The sequence below is a fragment of the Solenopsis invicta genome, chromosome 7, assembly GCF_016802725.1.
Source record: "Solenopsis invicta isolate M01_SB chromosome 7, UNIL_Sinv_3.0, whole genome shotgun sequence".
In the NCBI taxonomy this organism is placed as follows: domain Eukaryota; kingdom Metazoa; phylum Arthropoda; class Insecta; order Hymenoptera; family Formicidae; genus Solenopsis; species Solenopsis invicta.
This window is the reverse complement of record NC_052670.1, coordinates 13,766,511-13,787,031: the sequence shown is the minus strand read 5'-3', so window position 1 is coordinate 13,787,031 and position 20,521 is coordinate 13,766,511. Positions and strand designations below refer to the sequence as shown.

Sequence of the window (20,521 nt, the reverse complement as noted above, 5' to 3'; positions counted from 1 at the left end):
AACATAATGCACAACATGCCATGTTGTGATATAAATGCATAAAATCACAGGTAAAATTTACTTCATGCAAATAAACAAATTCAGCTAAACCCAGGTACGGATTGGTGAAGTTGAGTCGAATAAGCTTCAAAATGGCAACCAATCCGAAAAAAGCATAGACATTTATATATTTACTAGACTGTTGATTCCCTTATTCCCTTATTTAGCCTAAAAGATGGCAACAAAATCTATGTATTACATAGCCTGACGTAAGCGGTAAAAAACAAAATAAAAATGTTTGTGTGTGTGTGTGTGTGTGTGTGTATTTCTGTTTTGTTTTTCTAATACTTATAAATTCTTTATATCAATCATATATGGTCGATATTTTATATGTATGCGTACCGCTTGTTTCGTACGCATGCGCCATAAGTTTTGTACAACTTTTCGTGGCCATGTATTTCAGGCAGTCAACAGTCTAGTAAATACATAAATGTCTATGAAAAAAAGCTGTTTTGTTCAGCGGACGGGGTCATAAATTAGGAATGCTTTTGTTTTATGGAGTTGAGTCTTCTTACTCTTATTTCATAATTTGATGTCATTTCTAGTGTAACTTTCACATAATTGGGGGTGACCTTCTTTTTAAAAGACATTTTTAGTGTTATAGCGTATTCGACTTGCAAACTCGACTAAATTCAAACTTCGAGTCGAGTTTGGTCCAGTCGAGTCAAATCTCATGTTCAATTCAGAACTCGATCTGCAAACTGTCACGGCGGAAAATGTATGTCTAACCTTAATTCATCAAAATTGTTTTACCGCATATTAATAAATATTTTTATAAAAATGAGTGAATTGGGTAAGAAATTTGTACTATTATAATTGCTTTTTGCTTTCTATTTCTTATCTATTTCACAATCTCTCAATTGTCCTTCTTCCTTTTTACATTTATTTCCTCTTCTTTTCTTTACCTTCATTACACACTGTTAAAAATTTTTACTAAAAATATAATGTTTGGTTAAAAAAATTTTCATATTTAAAACAAAAAATGTCAAAATACTATGTGATATTCTTCGTCTTCTTTAACTCCTTTCTTTTTTCTATTTTTTACTTAATTTATATTCTCACAATTGTTCTTCCTTCCTTTGTACATTATCTTATTCCTCTTTGTTTATCTACTTTTATTGCACATATTTTAAAATCTTTACTAAAAAAATAATGTTCGATTTAAGAAATTTTCATTTTTATAACACAAAACCTCAAAATATGATGTGATATTCACCAGTTATTATAAAAATCTTCAAACTTACATTCAACTGCATTTTTAATTTCTTTTGTTCTTTATTTACACATTTTAACCTTTATATAATATATTCAAAGATTATTTTATTTTACGTATATTAAGTGTTGTACAAGAATTACAAATTTTTAAAATTTTAATTATTGTAATTGAATTAAAATTACATATTAATTTTTTCTATGATACAGATAAAAATATTTGCTGTCTTTGTAAAGGTTGAACTTCTCTCTAATTAAATTTTATAAATTTACCCTTTTATTCTGGAGTTTTCGAAACTCATTGAGCTAGAATTTTATTAATACATTTGTGTGCTTGCATGTTATTATTATGTAAACTTTTTTAAATAAATTTAATATTTTAAAATATTAAATATTAATTGTATTAATAAATATTTAAGAAGATTATTACAGAAATTTTAAAGAGATCTTTGTATTGTTTATATAAACAAGCATAAATAATTTAAATTAAACAACTTACTTCAGAAGATTATATGGGAATAATAACTGGAAATACGATCCATGTAGCACATATTGGATTAGAGTCTATATTGCAGGATCCGTGATACACGCAATAACTTAAACAATCTATTGAATAAACAGATAAAAAAGATTATATTACATTAGAGAAATTTTTATTTTTATGACACAAAATATCAAAATATCACATAATATTAGCACATTATTAGAAAAAAAACTTTCAAACTGGTGTTTAATTGATGTCTTAATTTTATTCATTTTTTATTTAAAATCTTAACCTTTATCTTTAATTCCTTTCTCCTTTCAATTTTATTTCCATTCTAAACTCCTTTGATTCTTCTTCCTTCCTTTCTTCCTTTTTATATTATTTTATTCAAAAATCCTAACTTTCTCCAACACCTCCAATTCCTTTAAGATTTTATGTATATATTTTCCAAAATTTTTTTATTATCATTGTTTAACTTCTATTTAAGTTTATTATTAATATATAAGAAAGAGAGAGAGAGAGAGAGAGAGAGAGAGAGAGAGGGAACGATAATGCATAGAATCAAATAATCTCTATTCATTCACGAATCTATGTACAATGCAATTTTAAATTATTTTGATGTTTCAAAAAGCCGTATGATAAGAAACTATTGAAATGTCACGTAGTATTATGAGACGTTACAATACATTACTATTGGAAACAGAAATAATTTATTATTCAATTGTTATTTAATTACTATTTAAAACGTATATTAAAACGAATAGTTATTATTCAGAAATATTCTTCAACAGTCGTAGTTAAATTATATGGTACATGATTCTAAAATCATTAATATTACATATTTCGGCTTCATAACATTGTTTCAAGTTTGACGAATATGCGACCTATGTTTCAAATGTTTTTAGCCGAGAAATCAATTCCGTAAAGAACATACTTGTTTTTTTAAAACCTTATATATTAACGCTGTAACGCTGGTAGTTTCTCGGTGTCGGTTACGGGATTTAGGTTCAGGATCGGATGCTCGGATGTGCTCACCGGATGTCCGGGTTCGTGTCAAATGATAACGCCGTGAGTTGGTAGTGAAAACGAAATAGTGTAAATATATTTTGCTATAGTTTAGTACAAAAGAATCATAAGGTCCCGATATCGTTATCGGATAATACTGAACTCCACGAATAGTATTACGGCACTGGAGTGCTTAATTGCGCGGTCGTCGGCCCGCGTGAATTAAGAGAACGGTCACAATGTATTCGCGGCGCACTTAATATCTAAACAGAACGGATTGTAGAAACTCCGGAAGCGGACGGGCATGTGCTATGCGCTATGCGCTCGGAAACAATGATCGGAGTTGCCGTGAAGCGGCTGACTTATCTTACGGTTAAACGGGCCGTGATTGGCCCGCGCGACGGACGTTCGCGATCGCGAAATCGGCAGGGCGCGGTGCAGCGGACAGTTCCGCGATACGCGAGTGCGGTCAACGGTAGAGACCTAAGCGGTCTTTCCCTGCGGAGTGTTGTCACCCCGTAGGGGACAGGTTTGCGGAATGAGCCAGAGGACGGCGTCGAGCATTCCCGACGACGGTGCTGGTCTCGAGAATCCCCGAGAACGGAATTGCGGGACGGACGGTTTCTATTGGCCGAGAATACCCAGCCGCGGAAACGACGAGTATTCCCGTCGCGGACGGAGGATGGGATCGGCCGAGTATTCCCAGCCGTTAGGACCGACGAGAATGCCCGTTCCCAAGGAAGTGCTTGAGAATGCCCAAGCTAAGGAGCGTCGAGAATACCCGGCGCAGGAGCGGAGTAGGTTTGAGATCGATGGCTCGGAGCGATCTGATCTCGGCTGCCCGCTGTCGGCTTATATAGCGGTCCGCGCGGTCGCAAGTACCAATCAGCGCGCGCGGTTGGGCCGGCCGGAGTAGGGACGCTTGCCGAACGCGGCGCGCGGCACGCATGGTAGCGCGTGATCGCGGCAAGCTTAGCTGAGCGCGTTCACGTGTTCGGTCTTACGTGTTGCGTTCGGCGTTTGGACCGGTTTTTTTTTTTTGATAACGGAGAGGAAATGCGTTACCGCATACCCCAGGCCTCGAGGGAGGCCTGGTGGTTATGTGGGGCTCTTCCCCGCCGACGACGTGTCGGCGGGGACATACCCACTAAAACCTCTCCGGGTGTCCTGCCCTGGTCCATGACTGGGGGGCTCCGGGAACGCGTGCAGCATACTTCCGGAGCCCCCCGGACCCGGTCGGCCGTGGGCCGATTCGTCGCGCCGGGAGCGTCCACGTGGGCACTCCCGGCAGGGCTCTTGGGTCTGACAGCCCTAGGTCGGGGGAGGGGGACACCAGCCCCCCCCCGGCTCTTCCCCTGTTGGTTTGGGGGTAAAGCCCGGGGTGTCCGGCCCCCGCCGTAACCCCGGGCCTCTTCGCGCCGCCCTGTGCGGCGGCGCGGCCCTCCTAACTACACTGGGGGGAGGGGGAGAATCCTCCCTCTCCCCCCTCCCCGGCGAGGCAGGGGGGGGTACGGCTCCGAGCTACGTCTCGGAGTCGGCCCCCCCGGACCGTCAGGTCGGATCTGCCTCGCCGGGTTCACTAATGCGGTGGGGGGCCCTCCTCCCACGGCTGCGCGTCCCAAAAGCTGGGCCGGCAGCCATAGGGGAGGGGGGTCGCTCCCTTTCATCATCATTTCCGTGGCGGTCGCCGTCGTCCCTCTCCTCCTCGATAGTGGGGAGGGAGGGGGCGACCGCCACGGCTCTTCTGCACCGCCGCCGCCCGGTGAAACTCCGAGGGCGGGGGCCGCTTCTTCTCTGTCGGGGCGGTCGGGGCGGGGGCCGAGACGAAACGTGACCCCCGTCTCCGCCGCCCCTTCTGTTCATCGCGTCGCCTGGGGGCATACGACCCCCAGGCTGACGCTCCCGCACCTTTTCGGCCTCCTCCTTCTGCAGCATGACTCGCTCGCAGAAGGAGGAGACCGCCTTCCATGCGCTCTCCCTGCCGACCATCTGGCTAATGATGGCCGGCAGGGAGAGGTCATTTCCTACCTCAGCCCTCAGGACTCCGCGCAGCTCTTCCCACGCTGGACAGTCTTCCAGCGTGTGCCGCGCGGAGTCCCGGGCGGCACCACAGTGGTGGCACCGTGTCGTCGGCTCCCTCTTTATCCTGCACAGGTACTCACCGAAGCAGCCATGCCCGGTGAGCACCTGTGTCGTCCTGTAGGACAAGCCGCCAAACGGGCGGCCCACCCACTCGTCCAGGTTTGGTAGGACGGCCTCCAAGATCCGAGATCCGGCCGCCGGCGGGTTGACGATAAGGTCCCTCTTCCAGGTCCTCATCACCCGCCGACGGGCCCTCTCCCGTAACAACGCGGCGGCCCTGGGGGTAACTACCCCCCCCTCGAGGCGGATGGCTTTTGCCCTGGCGTAAGTCCACGCCAGGGCATCGGCCGTGTACTCCGCCGGGGGGAGCCCCGCCAGGGCCATGATTGCCGCGTTGGGAGCGGTGCTAAACGCGAGCGTTATCCTTCTCGCCAGCCGCCGCTGCACGTCGTGCAGCACCTTTTTGATGCGGCGGCTGGCCAGCGCCTCGCGGAACCACACCGGGGCGCCATACAGCGCCCCGGACATGACCGCGAGGGCGTACGCGCGTCTAGCACCCACCCTCGGACCCCGGAGGTTGGGCATCAACCCATTGAGGGCGTCTACCCTCCTGCCCAACCGCTGGGCCAGCTGATCAAAATGATCAACGAAGGCCCAGCGACCGTCCAGGTGCAACCCAAGGTACTTCAGGGTTGCACCCACCTGGACACGGGTGTTGTCCACCAGGACGAAGGCCTGGGGCGGTTCCCCGGAGGAGCCATCGTGGAAGAAGATGGCTTCTGTCTTCTCCGGGGCCACCCTCAGGCCCAGGCCTTTAATGGCACCGACGACACAGGCCACAGCCCAGTCGCCATTGGCGACTGCTCTTCCCCAGGAGGTCCCCCCCGCTACTATGAACGTGTCGTCGGCGTAGCCGACTACGTAGCAGCGAGGGGGGAGGGCCGTGCGGAGCACTTTGTCATATGCGGCGTTCCATAGCAGGGGGCCCAACACAGACCCCTGTGGAACGCCGCAGGACACGTCCCTCCGCTGCTGGAGTCCGTCTTTATCGCGGAACTCCAGCTCCCTCTCCCGGAAATAGTCCTGAACGATGGCGACGAGGTAGGGCGGCAAGCGAAAGTGCTCGCTCAGCGCCGCCACTACCTCGCCCCAGGGGAGGCTATTAAAGGCGTTGGCGATATCCAATGATATCGCCAACGCCACCATCCCGTCCCCCGTTAGGGATTCCGAGAGGGACCGAACTTGACGTATCGCGTCAATCGTCGATCGCGCCTCTCGGAACCCGTATTGTTCGGGGGACAGCTCAGGACCGTTCCGGGCCATATGCCGGATGATGCGGTTAGCGATTATTCGCTCGAAAATCTTGCCCGCATCATCCAGCATACAGAGGGGCCTGAACGCGGAGGGACTCTCCGCGGGCTTGCCCTCCTTTTTGAGGAGGACAAGCCGGGCCCTCTTCCACCTCCTGGGGAAGGTACCTTCTCGGAGGCACTTCGTGTACGTGGCACGAAGTGCCTCCCCTACGATGGGCGACGCCCTGGCCCAGACCTTGGCATAAATGCCATCTGGCCCGGGCGCCTTCGCTTTGCCCCTAATGCGGGCGAAGGCCGCGACCATTTCGTGCCTGGACACCTCCAGTTCCTCCGTCCATCCTGGGGGAGGGCCGGACTTTTCCGGAATGTCCCTCCCCCGGGTGGGGAACAGTGTGTCCACCACCCTTTGGAGGAACTGGGGGTCCAGCGTCTCCGAGACTGGAGGCGCCCATGGGCGAAGCCTTTTCGTCACGATGCGGTATGGCCTGCCCCACGGGTCGCGATCCAGCTCGGAGAGCATGTCCTGCCAGGCCGCGGCCTTCGCCCGAGCTATGGCGGTCCTCAGGGCCTTTCTGGCATCCCTGAGGACCGCCGTGGCGTTTGTCAGCACTTCCTCCATGCCCCGCCGCTTGGCGCGCGTGTGCGCCCGCCTGGCGGCCACGGTGGCTCGTCTGAGTTCAGCGAGCTCCGCGGACCACCAGTAGGCGGCGCGGCGCGCCATTGGTCGGCTGCGGGGCATGGAGGCGTCGCATGCGCGCGACATCATGTCGCACAGGCGCTCCGCCTCCTCCTCGGCTCCGAGGTCAGCCTCTCTTCCCGGCCAGGTAGATGCCAGGAGGCTGACCTCGAGGGCTTCCGGGTCGAGCTTCCTCAGGACCCATCGACGTCCATCACTTTTGCGGCGGCGTGGCTCGCGCGCCTCCGCGGGGGGGGAGACGAGCTCCATGGAGATTAGTCTATGATCAGACAGCTCTCCCAAGGAGCCCGTCTCCACGCGCCATCCCTTCACCCTGTTAAGGGCGTTGGGGGAAGCCCACGTTATGTCAACGATGGACTCCCCCCCGGCCCCCACGTAGGTGCTGACCTGGCCCCTGTTCAACAGGACCAGGCCGAGCCCCGCCGCGAACTCCAGGGCGAGGCGGCCCCTAAGGTCTGTGCGAGGGGAGCCCCAAGCCCCAGCGTGGGCATTGAGGTCTCCCCCCACGACGACCGGCCTAGGAGAGCGAGCTATAATCTCGCTCTCCATAGCATCCAGGGCCGCCTCGTATTCCCCCCTGCTGAGGCTAGGGGGGAAGTAACATCCCGTAACGTCGATGGGTCCATACTCGACCATCACGAAGCCCTCTCCGGCCGATATCGGAATCATCGGCGGAGCGCCCGGCACGTGATGGCTGACCATCGCCACCTTCCCCGAGGGATCTCCAACCCAGTTGGGGTTGCCCTCGGGTATCCTATAAGGATCGGCGACGATGGCCAGCCCGCCACCTCCCTCCGCCAGGCACTGCGCAAGCATGTCCTGCGCAGCCCTGGCGTGGTTGAGGTTGGCCTGGAGGAGCCTAGGGGGCATCGTTGGCTTGCTCCCGAGGCTCCTCCACCTCCTGCATCTCTACGCAGTCTGCTGCTGCTTCCTCCTCTCTGACTCTCCTCTCCCTTTGCGGGAGAGGGGCTTCCATCTCCGGGGGGGCCGCGATCTGCGGCGGGGTTGGCGTTGCTGTCGACCCCGCCTCGCTGCGGCCCCCGGCGCTCGGGGGTGCCTTTTGAGGCTTGTTCGCCAGGCACCCCTTCGCACCAATCCGATGTTCGGCGGGCTTGCCCGCGTCTTTACAGACCGGACAGCCCGCTTTCTCCTTACAGGCATTGGCCAGCAGGCCGGATCTGTCGATCCGGCTGCTGCACTTGGCCTGGACGTGGCCCGTGGCCAGGCACCGGTGGCACTGGAGTCCCCGCGAAGGGAGCAGCGCCACTCGGCAGCTTGACCAGCCCACCCTAACACGGGGGGCGGCCAAGACTGCCTTGCCCGCCTTCGCTGGGCAGCGTACCCAGCAGGTGCCCAGCCCATTGGGAGCCATACGGATATCCCCCACTTTCAACTCGTGGGGGGAGCATCCTCCCATGGCTCCCAGGACCTCGGCCACCTCGCTGGAGGTGACCGAATCGTCCAGGCCGGTCAAACGTAGCTCGACCGTCTTGCACGGTCGAGCTACCTTGACGTCGTCCCTTCCCGTCAGGGCAGCTCTGATCCCCTCGGCCAGGGCGTCGGCTTTTGTACCATTGTCGACGCCCCTAACCTCGAGAATCAGGGCTCCCGTGACCGCTCTGCGGGGGCGCAGGTCCTCGATTCCGAGGGAGGAGAGATCAACTTTCTCCCTCGCGGTCTTGAGGACCTGCGCATATGCTCCCGGGTCGGCACAGGTGACCGTGACTGCCGCTGTAGTCGGCGGCTTGATTCTGGTCACCCTAGCCGGACCCTGGGAGCTGACACCGCTCGGAGGGGGTGGCCCCCCGGGACCCCCTTGGCCCCCTCCACGCCCGCCCCTTTTCTTCTTCTTCTTCTTCGAAGAAGATTGGGGGGGGGGGTTTTTTGGGGCGGGACCGGGAGAACCCTTGTCGGCCTCTTCACCGTGGGGGCCGTCTTTGCCGCCTCCTCGACGGCTCTGGCGGCCTTCCTTCTCGACTTTTTGGAGACCACCTCCGTCCATAACTCCAGTATGGACGGGGTGGTCTCCTTCTGCGTCGGGGCGGGCTTCTCGGTCGTTGCGACCGCGTTGCCCGCTCCCTTCTGGGGGGCAACCCCGGACTGCCTGGCAGTCTTGCCCGCAGTCGGGGGCGCCCTGGGCCTCTCTTCCACCCTAGGGGCGGAGAGGAGCCCCATCTCAGCGAGGACGGCCGGGAGGACTCTGGAAAGAGCCTCCTTGAGGCCGTCCTCGGTCAGGGCTTTCGCCCTCTTCTTCTCCTTTCTCCCGCCATCCCCCGCCCTGGCCCATCCCGACGTCTCCAGAGAACTGGAGGGAGGGGGAAGGGAAGGGAAGGAGGTGCGGGAGGCGGGAGCCGCTACCCGGTCCGCCGCTTTCGACAAGGGGTTCAGCTGTTTGCTGACCCCCTGCAGCGGCGAACGGTAATAGGGCTTTTTGAAGTCCCTGGCTGATATGACCAGGGGCTCTTTTAGCTTCTCCACGGACACGACCATCGGCCCTTTTTTGGGTCGCATGGTCGCGCCGCCCACCGGCTGGAGGGGTTCCGGGGCGGGAAGCTCTTCTACTCCCGTGTCCAAATCCTCATTTGGATCTGGCACGTGGGAGGGCGGTCCCACCAGGGCCCCCAGGACCTCTTCGTCGAGGTCCGTCTGGACCTCGGCGTCGGTGTATTCACCGCCTTGGGCCAAGGAAGGGCACTGGAGGCGCTCGACGCGGACTCTCAGTTGGCCGAGCTCTGCCTCCAGCTTAGCCTTTTCCTTGGCCCATTTGGCCCTGGCTTTCGTTAGGGCCGCGCTCTCTTCCCGTTTGAGTCGCACTTCATCACTCTCCCCTTGCCTGGCCACGATGGCGGTCAGGCCAGCCGTCAAATCCGTGTAAGCGGTCCAAAGGTCCCTCTTAATGGTGCCCTGGATGTTACCGGACCGCTCCACGGACTTGGCTATCATGCCCAAGCACTTGGACATGACAGCCGCCACCGCAGCCAGGGGTTGTGCCTCCAGCTCTTCTGCGCGCTCGAGGGCTTCATTTTGCGCCCTCGTGGCGCGCGCAGAGGTGGGCTTGACCTCAGGGTTTATGATTGCCCTGTGGTCTTTCTTTAGCTGTATAGCCTTTTTGGCTTCCGCCTTCTGTGCCAGGGCCTGGGCCGTAAATTGCCCCTCATGGGAGGGGTCTTTGGCGGGTCTCCCGCGTCCTCTCTTCGTCGGACCTTCATCTGACTCGGTCGACGAAGAGATGTAGTATGCGGGAGCCGTCTTCTTATGCGCCCTCTTTGTTCCCCGTCCCACCGACTCCACATCCGAGTCCACATCCATATGGATGGGCACCCCGGTAGATGTCGGTGAGGGGGGCAGGGAGGGTCTTTCCCTATTTCCCTGGCTACATGGCCCGGGAGTACTTCTCGGCTCGAGGCAGGTTTCATCCGGCCGGCAGTTATCGGGTTTAGCGCCCTTGCTGCAGGCCGGGCCCGGCCTCGAGCCAGTGAGGCGTGCCTTCTCCCCCTTGGGGAGGAAGTCCTCCAATGTAACTTGGAGCTTCCTGGTCTCCTTTTTTAGGGGGGGGTTCCCCGGGGAACTGGACGGGCTGAAAAGCTCCAGCCCTCCAGCCCCCCTGGAGGGTCCCCTCGCGTGTTTGGTGGCATCTCTCCCTTCTGCGGGAGAGATGTCTCCTTTCAATAGGTCAGGAGAGGACGAAGATCTCGTCCCTCCCGATCCAGCACACAAGCGGGCGCCCTTAGGCGTACCGCTTTTTCCTGCCTCGTTTTTGATGTCAAGATTCATTTTTTGTTTGATCCCACTCCCCGTGACGGCTGGACCGACCGGCGTATCTCCCCCCCCGCCGAAACATGACCGGTACGGGTGCCCCCGGTACTCCGGGGGGGTCGGCTTATGGCGCAGGCCCTGGGGATGTGACATCCAGGGCACGGGCCTCCAGCCCCCTACACACCCATACGGAGGAGCCATCAAGGGCTCACCCCGTATGAGCTTTCAGGGGTCCCCCGCCTCCGACAGCGGGGGCACCGTCACGGGTGGCGCCACCCGGGGGGCCCCACGGACGGGTCGGGCAACGGAAGCGACGCCCCTTCCGCACCCTAGCCGCCGTGGCGACCAGCACGTCCACCCAGGGGGGTGACAACTCCCCTGGGGGGACAAGACTCCGGCCCGGCACCCGCTTCGGAAGGGACGCCGTCGCGGAATGCCGGGCCAGCCAACACCGCCCCGGGCCCCGCCTCGGAATACTTCCGAGCGGCCCCGGAGCCAGTCCAGCCCGCAACCTCGGGGAGGGTTTCCCACGAGGAACGCGCTGGACCGTCCTCCACCGCTCCGACCCTGACCCGGAATAAGTCCGGGCGGCCCGGAGACGGCCCAGCCCGCTGGGTCCGGTGAACCGGGGTCCCAGCGGCCCGTCTCGTCCGATTGGTGGCGGCGGGGAGTTCCGTTCCGGGACAAGTCCCTTCACAGAGACTCCTCGCCGCTGTCCGCACGCGCCCTCGGCCCTGCCTCGGAAAAGTCCGAGCGGCCCGAGGGCCGCCCCGACCCGATGCATCGGGGAGAGTTTCCCACGATGCACGCGCCGGGACACCCCCGCCGCTCCGACCCTGCCCTGGAATACGTCCAGGCGGCCCGGAACGGCCCAGCCCGACGGGATTGGTAGCGCCAAAACCCGCCGGCCCGTCCTTCCCGGAGGGACTGGCTCTCCCCGTGCCAGGACGCGAGCCGTGAGAACGACACCGTTCCCAGACACAGGGATTACCAGCCCCTCTCCTTCCCGTGCCCGCCGCGCCCGGAGACGCCTTGGGCAAGGCATTTGTCTTCGGTTTGAAGACAATGCCTTCCACGTGACCTCTTGGCCCCCATCCCCGAATACATTCGGGGATGGAGTTCACCCTCTCACCACGTTGAGGTGGGTCACATCGAGAGGGCGGCGTTTGGACCGGAGTTGTGGCGCGGTGGAGAGGCGTAACGTTACAACGCTATAAAAAAAAAAAAAAAAAAAAAAACTGTAAAACAATGATAAACATATTAAAAAATTTTGTATGTTATATACATAAATAATAAATTTATAAATGTACAAAAGATTTATTTCAATACATAATATATTTATTAAAAAACACATCTTTAAAAAAAACTACACATTTTTGTCGTCACATTAGAATAACCACATAAGTCAAATGTTCCTTTAAGGACAATTTGGATAAAACTTATCATTTTGTTTCTTTTTTTTTAAAGTATCCGTTGTATAATGACCAATAACCATACAGCCACTTCGATAATTTTGACGTAACAAAATCGTGTTGTAATCTAAATAATTAATGTATGCTTCACTGTTTTGAAAGTATCAAGTCAATTAAGGGGTAAATTTTAATGTTTTTGCAATTTATTAAAAATTATTAAAACAATTATTAAAAATTAAGTAAAAAAGCGATTTAAAATATTAATTTAAAATGCATCTTCTCTATGTATGTAACAGTATTTATAAAATTTTCAAGTAAATTATCAGTGAGTATTGCATCTAGTTTTAATAAAAAAAAAAAAAAAATATATAGATTTAGATCCTCAAACCCCCACCGAAAGTAGCTTTGACCACCTAATAGTCATTGCATTTGTTCAACAGCTAATCAGCTGTCCAATCCGATAAATATTATGTTCTACTTAATATAGACATGATATCGTGTTTTACCAGTAAACGGAAATGGATTTAAAAAATCAAAAATTTGGATTTGGCAATAATCACACAAATCGATTTATATCCAATTAAGGCTTAAAAAATTCCTTGAATTCATTTTAATTCATGAAGTGAGATTGAAATTACGGGATTTCTATTGTTTTCAATCCAAGACAGTTACGTAAACGTAATCTAATCCATTTTAATCCATAAAACAAAATTGAAATAGAATGATTTATATTTTTTTTAATATAAAAGGAGTTTTCGCGAGTCATCCAATCGATTTTAATCCATAATAAAAGATTGAAATGACTCACTTGCTGTTTTTTAATACAAAATGTATTCACATGAATTAAAATGGATTACAAGTTTTCAATTCATTTCCGTTTACTGGGTTATTAACATGCATAGACTGTGTTTGAGTTTCAAAAAATATTCCATTTTAACTTTTGCATCAAAATATTTGTTTGTAAAGTATGAAAGATATGGGAAGATGTTTCAAACAAAAATTATAGGGTTTGAAAGAGGACATAAGAAAGTATCATTGATTTGATTTTGAATGGCGCTGTCTAGGTCGGATCAAGGTTACATCAATTTTTTTTTAATGAAACACCCTATTTTTTATTCCAGAATCTAATAACTAGTGTCATGAACTTTTCAAAATACTTTAAGTTACTTTTTATTAAATACTTTCTGAGCTATAAGGCTAAAGTTACAATACAATATAATTCAAGTTTTATAACTTGAAAGATACTTAATGAAAAAGTAACTTACTTATACTTACGGTGATCATATTTTCTTTGAGAAAATAAAGGACAAAATTTTAAAACTTTATTCCTAAATGTTTCTAAACTATTTTATGTTAGGAATCGAAGCATTTCTAAATTTTCTTGAGTTGTCTATCAAAATAAGGTACTTTGCAATTTTTTAATAATTTTAAACTAGTTTGACTGAGTTGGAATAAATCCTTTAAATTTGGAATAAGTTTGAAATAATAAAAAATGAAAACGAATTCAACTTGAATTTTAACTAAATAAATATATAATTATATAATAAAAATTATTATTATGTACATACAGGGTGTCAGGTAAATACCGTCTCTAGTTTCGTGGATTGATAGATCAAGTAAAACTGAGCAGAAAAGTCCCTTACCATTTTTTAATACTCGCCATAGTTAACAAGATAAAAATTGCGAATAAGCGCGTATCACCGCGCGCAAGAACCGCCCGCCGGTCGTCGGGACGTAGGCAGCCCTGGCTGACGGCTTGGATCGGTGAGGAAGGAAAAGCAGCAGTAGCTACGGCCCGCGAGCGGCGCGGCAAAAAGGAAGAAGAAGCAATGGGTACTTGCGATCGGCGGCCGCCCACGAAACCAGGGTCGGTATTTACCTGACACTCTGTATATTTATATTTTATACATTTTTAACAATAGTATTTATACATATATATTTTTTAACAAAAGTAATGAGTTTTTTAATGTATTTCTGAAAAAAATGTATTTATTTAAAAAAATAATAATTAATTGAAACATCATAAAATTCTAAACAATTTTATAATTACAATAATTATAATAAAGCTCAAAATATTAAAAATAAAAATTGAACAGTAAACGAGGTCGAATTAAGCAATTTTTAGATTTAATCAGTAATAAATTAAATTTATAATATATTTAAGAAACAAATTTAATATACTACATAAACATGTTTTAAACCTACTTGTCTTTCTTCAGTATGTTATAATTTTGAATGTGTCGTTTACATAAATATTACAATTTAGTCTGAAAACGTAGGGTGATGACTAAAAACATAATTAAACAGTGAATGGTAGAAAAATACTTACATTAAGCAGTATCTCGATCTTATTTGCAGTTATTTTTTCTAGTTTATTGTGTCGTCAAATTACGTAATTAATGCAGTTAGGTTATGAGGATATTGAACAGAATCGAGGAAGCGCGATAACATTGTGTATAATCTTAACCCATCGGCGGCTCGATCTCGACTGCATTAATATTCTGACGACACAACAAACTAGAAAAGATGACTGCTAATAAAATTGAAACACTGCTTAATGTGGGTGTTTTTCTATCTTTGTTTGCTTATTTATGTACTCGGGTCATCAACCCACGTTTTCAGACTAAATCATTATATTTATGTAAGCAACACATTCAAAATTGTAACATACTAAAGAAGGATAAAAAAGTCCAAAATATGTTTATGTAGTATATTTGTGTATTACATTAAATCTGTTTCTTAGATATATCATTTTACTTTATTATTGATTAAATCTAAAAATTGCTTGACTCGACCTTGTTTACCATACAATTTCATAATTGCATTTTGTATGATACAAATAAATAATACCAGTTTCAAGAGTGTCAACTTCAAATTGAGTTTTCTCTACTCCAAATATTATTTGTTATTGATAACATTCTCTTATGGTTAGTAGGAGCATTTGTGTCAAGAAAATATAAACAAAATTCTATAATTTTTGAATATTTTTTTCTTTCAACAACTTCTAGTTAAATTAATCGAATAAATTTGCAGAAGTACCAATAGCAATTTAATGTATCAGAATTAACTTCACTTTTCCTTTTCTGAGACAAACTGTGTTCAAATTAAAACTGTAATTTTGTAAATAAATGACAAAATTGTAATATAAGAGATACAACTTTAAAAAGAGACAAAATTGAGTTTTCAAGAAATGAATAAATCTAAAGGACAGCTACTTAATATAAAGAATTGTCCTTTGAAATAAAGAACGAATAATCACCGTAACAATGAACTACATGCAATAAATTATTCGTTATGGAACACCTCGAATAGAATGGTTGCTATGTGAATATACATATTGAATAACATATTGTCACATTATTATCATAAATAAAGAATATTTTTTTATATATTGCTTATTCTTCCAACTATAATAAAAATAGATAATAAATAAAAATTGATGTTGAATACACAGAGGCATAGTTGCTCAATGTACCACACATGGAGTACATAAAAAAGCAAGTTGATGAAGATTTGATAATTGTCAAATAAGATTATGTATGTATTATAAAAACAAACATAAGAATTATGTAGAAATTATATACTTTTGCAGTCTTTATCTCTTTTTATACATAAGATTATAAATAACTTTATCATTTTTTAAATGCATTATTAAAAAAATAAAAATTAATTCAAAAATTTCACTTTTTACAAAAACAAAAATATATAATCTGTATATCTTAACATTATCTGTTGAAGGAAAAACTCCTCATTTGTAAACTCGCGCCTGAGCGCCAGGCTCTACGAGCGCTGCCTGACTTATGGGCGCTGCAAGCGCGCTGTCGATTGACTAATAAAAACTAAAGCCGATAGAAGGTCTTACGACCAGCGTAGATCGGGGTGTACGCTCTCTCTCGTACTGCGTGCGTTTTCATATAGATGTGTGTAGCTTGTGTTACTCTAAATAAACTTCTCAAGTTTTTTTATCCAGTTGGTCATAATCTTAACAGGTTATGGGCCCAGTACCACGCTATTGAGAAGTGAACAAAAAGTATTGAGTGAAAAATGGAAGCGACGCACTTGAAAATTGAGAAGCTTTGTGACAAGGATAACTGGCATCAATGGCGGTTTGTGATTCGTACTCTTCTAGAGGAAGATCAAGATGTTCTGGATGTCTGTGAGGGCAGGCTCGTTTGCCCTGACGCCAATGATCAAGATTCAGCAAGCAAGCTGAAGAAATTCGAGAAGGCAGACAAAACCGCTCGAAAATTGATTGTCACGACAGTCGAGAGGAAGCCGTTGGATTTGCTGTTGAACTGCACTACAGCAAAGGAAATGTGGACGAAGTTATCTTCGGTATATGATTTAAAATCAGATGAAAATTTGTCGCTTGTTCAAAAACAATTTTTTGAGTTAAAGTGGGACTGCAATGAAAGCGTTGCGCATAATTTATCGAAGCTTGAGCAGTTGGCAACGAAAATGAAGAGCCTCGGTGGTGAAATTCCAAACTCGATGATTTTGACACGTGCGCTTTTGGTTCTTCCACAGAAGTTTAATCACTTTCATAGTGCGTGGAATTCCAAAAGTGATACGAAGAAGACCTTTGAAAATTTGACGATGCGATTAATGAACGAGGAGGTTCGGCTGCAAAAGCAAGAAAATTCCGAGGAGACGACGATTGCTTTATTCTCAAAGTCAGGATCGCGAAACACGTCCTCGAAGAACAACAAGTCGAAACAAAAGGAACAATCGACAAAAGAAAAAGGTGTTGTGTGTTTTTCATGTGGACAGCGAGGCCATGTAAAAAAGGATTGTACGGGCTGTTATTCTTGTGGATTAAAGGGGCATATAAAGAAAAATTGTCCAAAACAAAGCAAGAAGACAAGGACGCGAGAGGAAGCAAATTCTGCGGAACAAGATGGCGGAACGACCAGGCAGGCGTTTCTCGGAAGTAGTGACGCTGCTGTAAACGATTTCTGGGTAATCGACTCGGGCGCATCAGATCACATGACAAGACGACGTGACTGGTTCAGTTTTTACGAAGAATATGAAGAACCGTTGATGGTAAGAGTTGGAAATGGAGACCGGATTCCAGCCTACGGGAGAGGTAACATTGAAATTGAAACTCTTGTGAATGGACAATGGATTTCGGGTGTCATTCAAGATGTTTTGTATGTACCATGCTTAAAGCGAAATTTATTTTCTGTAAAAGTCGCAGCTAAAAAGGGCGTAAATTTTTCTCTTACGAATCATGGTTCACGTTTTGAATTAACTCGCGACAAAAAGATTATAGCGACGGGCTCGGATAACGGTGATTTGTATAAAATCAATCTGCGTGTTTTAATACCGAAAGAATGTAATATTGTCAGTAAGTTTAGCAAAATTGATACTGTAAAATCAAAAGTGGATACTTTGCAGTTATGGCATGAAAGGCTGTGTCATCAGGACAAGAGACATGTTAAAACTTTGTTAAAAAACATGGGTATTAATGTTTTAGATGTAGATGATTTCTGTGACGGCTGTGCTTATGGCAAGCATCATAGGTTAAGTTTTCATAATAGAGTTGAACGTGCGACGAGAGTTCGAGAAATTATACACACTGACGTGTGTGGTCCTATGCAACAGGAATCACTCGGTGGTAAAAGATATTCACTAATTTTTAAGGATGAATTTTCGGGTTTTAGAAAAATTTATTTTTTGCGAGAAAAGTCAGAAGTTTTTGAAAAACTAAAGATGTTTTGTAAAGAACTCGAAAATCAGTTCGGTGAGATTGTAAGGGAAATTCACAGCGATGGTGGTAAGGAATATATAAATAAAAATGTTAACAGTTTTTTAAGTAGTAAAGGTATAAAACACAGTGTGAATGTTCCTTATACTCCACAGCAGAACGGCGTTGCAGACGGGATAACAGAATCATTGTTGAAGCAGCACGATCGATGATATATGCGAAGTCAGATTTACCCTTATCCTTGTGGGCGGAGGCCATGAATACAGCAGCATATGTCATTAATAGAACAGGTCCGACTAAGCAATCGGGAAGAACTCCATATGAGTTATGGTTTGGTAAGACAGCTAATATAAGTAATTTTAAAATTTTTGGAACGGAATGTTTTGTTCACATACCAAATGAGAAACGTAGAAAACTTGATAAAAAGGCAGAGAAAGGATTTGTAGTTGGTTACATTGAGGACTGTAAGGGCTATCGAGTATATATACCAAGTTTAAAAGATATAGTTTTGAGTCGTGATGTTCTGTTCAAAAAGGAAGTGGTAGTTCCTAATCAAATCGAAATAAAGAGTGGGGGAGAGCAAAATGACACATACGATTCTGGGATTCTTTATGACAAAGATTTACAAAAGAACGAAAAAGAAAAAGAAACACAATGTGATTGTAAAACAAAACCTGTGCAGTCTTCAAGTAATGACAACTCAAATGTAAGACAATTAAGAGACAGAAATAAAATTAAAAAACCAGAGCTCTATGGTTCTCCAGTTTCATTTTTTACTGAAATGCTGCCTGAAAATTATAGCGAAGCTATAAACTCTAATGATAAGTGTAACTGGGAAGTAGCTATGCATGACGAGATAAATTCGTTACTCGAAAATGAAACATGGATGCTCGTAGAAAAACCAGAAACGAAAAAGATTTTAAAGAGTCGTTGGGTTTATACAGTTAAATCGAATCCTGATGGTTCAAAGCGACATAAAGCTCGTTTAGTTATAAAGGGCTGTTTTCAGACGGAAGGAATAGATTATAAAAAAACGTTTAGCCCAGTAGTACGTTTTGATACAGTAAGAACTTTATTGAGTGTAGCGGCCCACGACGGATTAAATCTTGCTCAATTTGATATTAAAACCGCTTTTTTATACGGATCATTAAAGGAGGATATATACATGTATCAACCCGAGGGTTTTAATGATGGTACGGCACGTGTATGCAAACTATTAAAGAGTCTATATGGACTAAAGCAAGCACCAAGATGTTGGATAGAGCATTTCACGGGTTTTCTCGAATTTTTTGGTTTTTCAAGGAGCATAGCAGATCCATGTTTTTACATTTATAAAAGTGAAATTGATAAAATGTTATTGGCTGTTTATGTAGACGATGGCTGCAACCAACAAACTGCTCATAGAGAGATTCTTCCTTGAATTGCGTAAACATTTTAAAATAACCGAGACAAATAATGTAACGAGTTTTCTTGGAGTGGAAATCGTTAAGTTGCCAGATGGATCTATTTTTATTAACCAAGGAAAATTTGTTAGAAGAATGTTAGAGAAATTTAATATGAGTAACGCTAACATAGTTTCTACTCCAATTGAAACTGGTTGGGACTTATCCAGTCCATGTAAATTAGAAAAAGAGATTCCGTATCGAGAAGCGGTAGGTAACTTAATGTATCTGCAAGTAATTAGCAGAACAGATATTAGTTTTGCGGTTAATATTGCGTCTAGAGCGTTAGAAAAACCTAGTATAGCACACTGGTCACTTGTAAAACGTATTATGAGATACCTAAAGGGTACTGCGGACATTGGATTGTTGTATTGTAAGACAGGTGGCTTTGAAGCATATAGCGACGCAGATTTTGCAGGTGATAAAGAGACTCGAAAATCGACGTCTGGTATTCTATGTAAAAACGCAAACGCAGCGATTGTTTGGCAAAGTAAACGACAACAATGTATCTCTCTGTCTACTACGGAATCCGAATATGTTAGCGCTGCCTCAGCTGTTAAAGAGATAATCTGGTTAAAAAGCTTATTGACTGAATGTGGAGATTGCGATAACGAGGGGTTTTGTTTATTCATAGACAACATGAGTGCAATAAGATTAATTAAAAACCCTGAATTCCATCAGAGAAGTAAACATATCGATGTAAAATTTCATTTTATACGCGACATGTATGAAAAAGGTGTGATTAATGTAAAACATGTTAGTAGCGATGAGCAAACTGCAGACATTTTTACTAAGGCTTTAGCAAAACCGAGATTTATAAATTTACGTTGTAAATTAGGATTAATCACTAAGGAAAATATTAATAAGTCGTTTTTTTTGTAAAATGTTGAGTTTTGGGGAGAGTGTTGGAGGAAAAACTCCTCATTTGTAAACTCGCGCCTGAGCGCCAGGCTCTACGAGCGCTGCCTGACTTATGGGCGCTGCAAGCACGCTGTCGATTGACTAATAAAAACTAAAGCCGATAGAGGGTCTTACGACCAGCGTAGATCGGGGTGTACGCTCTCTCTCGTACTGCGTGCGTTTTCATATAGATGTGTGTAGCTTGTGTTACTCTAAATAAACTTCTCAAGTTTTTTTATCCAGTTGGTCATAATCTTAACATTATCAAAGGACTGAACATCAAAAACTTGGCAACCTGTAATTTAGTCCGTCCAATCTGCGATGACTTGCATGCGAATGACTGCTCAGTCATTCATTATACAACAACTAGCTGGTATAGAGTAATTGTAATGTAAATATATTTTATAATACTGTTACGGTCGTGCGATATTTGTAATGTGTCACCGTATAGTTTATGTAATCGATAGTAATG

At 46.0% G+C, this 20,521-nt stretch overlaps 1 protein-coding gene across 2 annotated transcripts in view; it reads left to right on the top strand.

Moving 5' to 3' along the window:
* The first annotated feature begins 15,659 nt into the window (after positions 1-15,659).
* LOC105201568 (fatty acyl-CoA reductase 1) overlaps positions 15,660-20,521 on the top strand; it is a 31,740-nt gene continuing 26,878 nt past the window's right edge. Inside the window, exon 1 of one of the 2 annotated variants that reach the window (XR_005575250.1) lies at positions 15,660-20,422. The gene's annotated coding sequence lies outside the window, so the exon portion shown is untranslated. Of the gene's footprint in view, positions 20,441-20,521 lie in introns of both variants that reach the window. The other variant, XR_005575249.1, reaches the window with a different exon arrangement.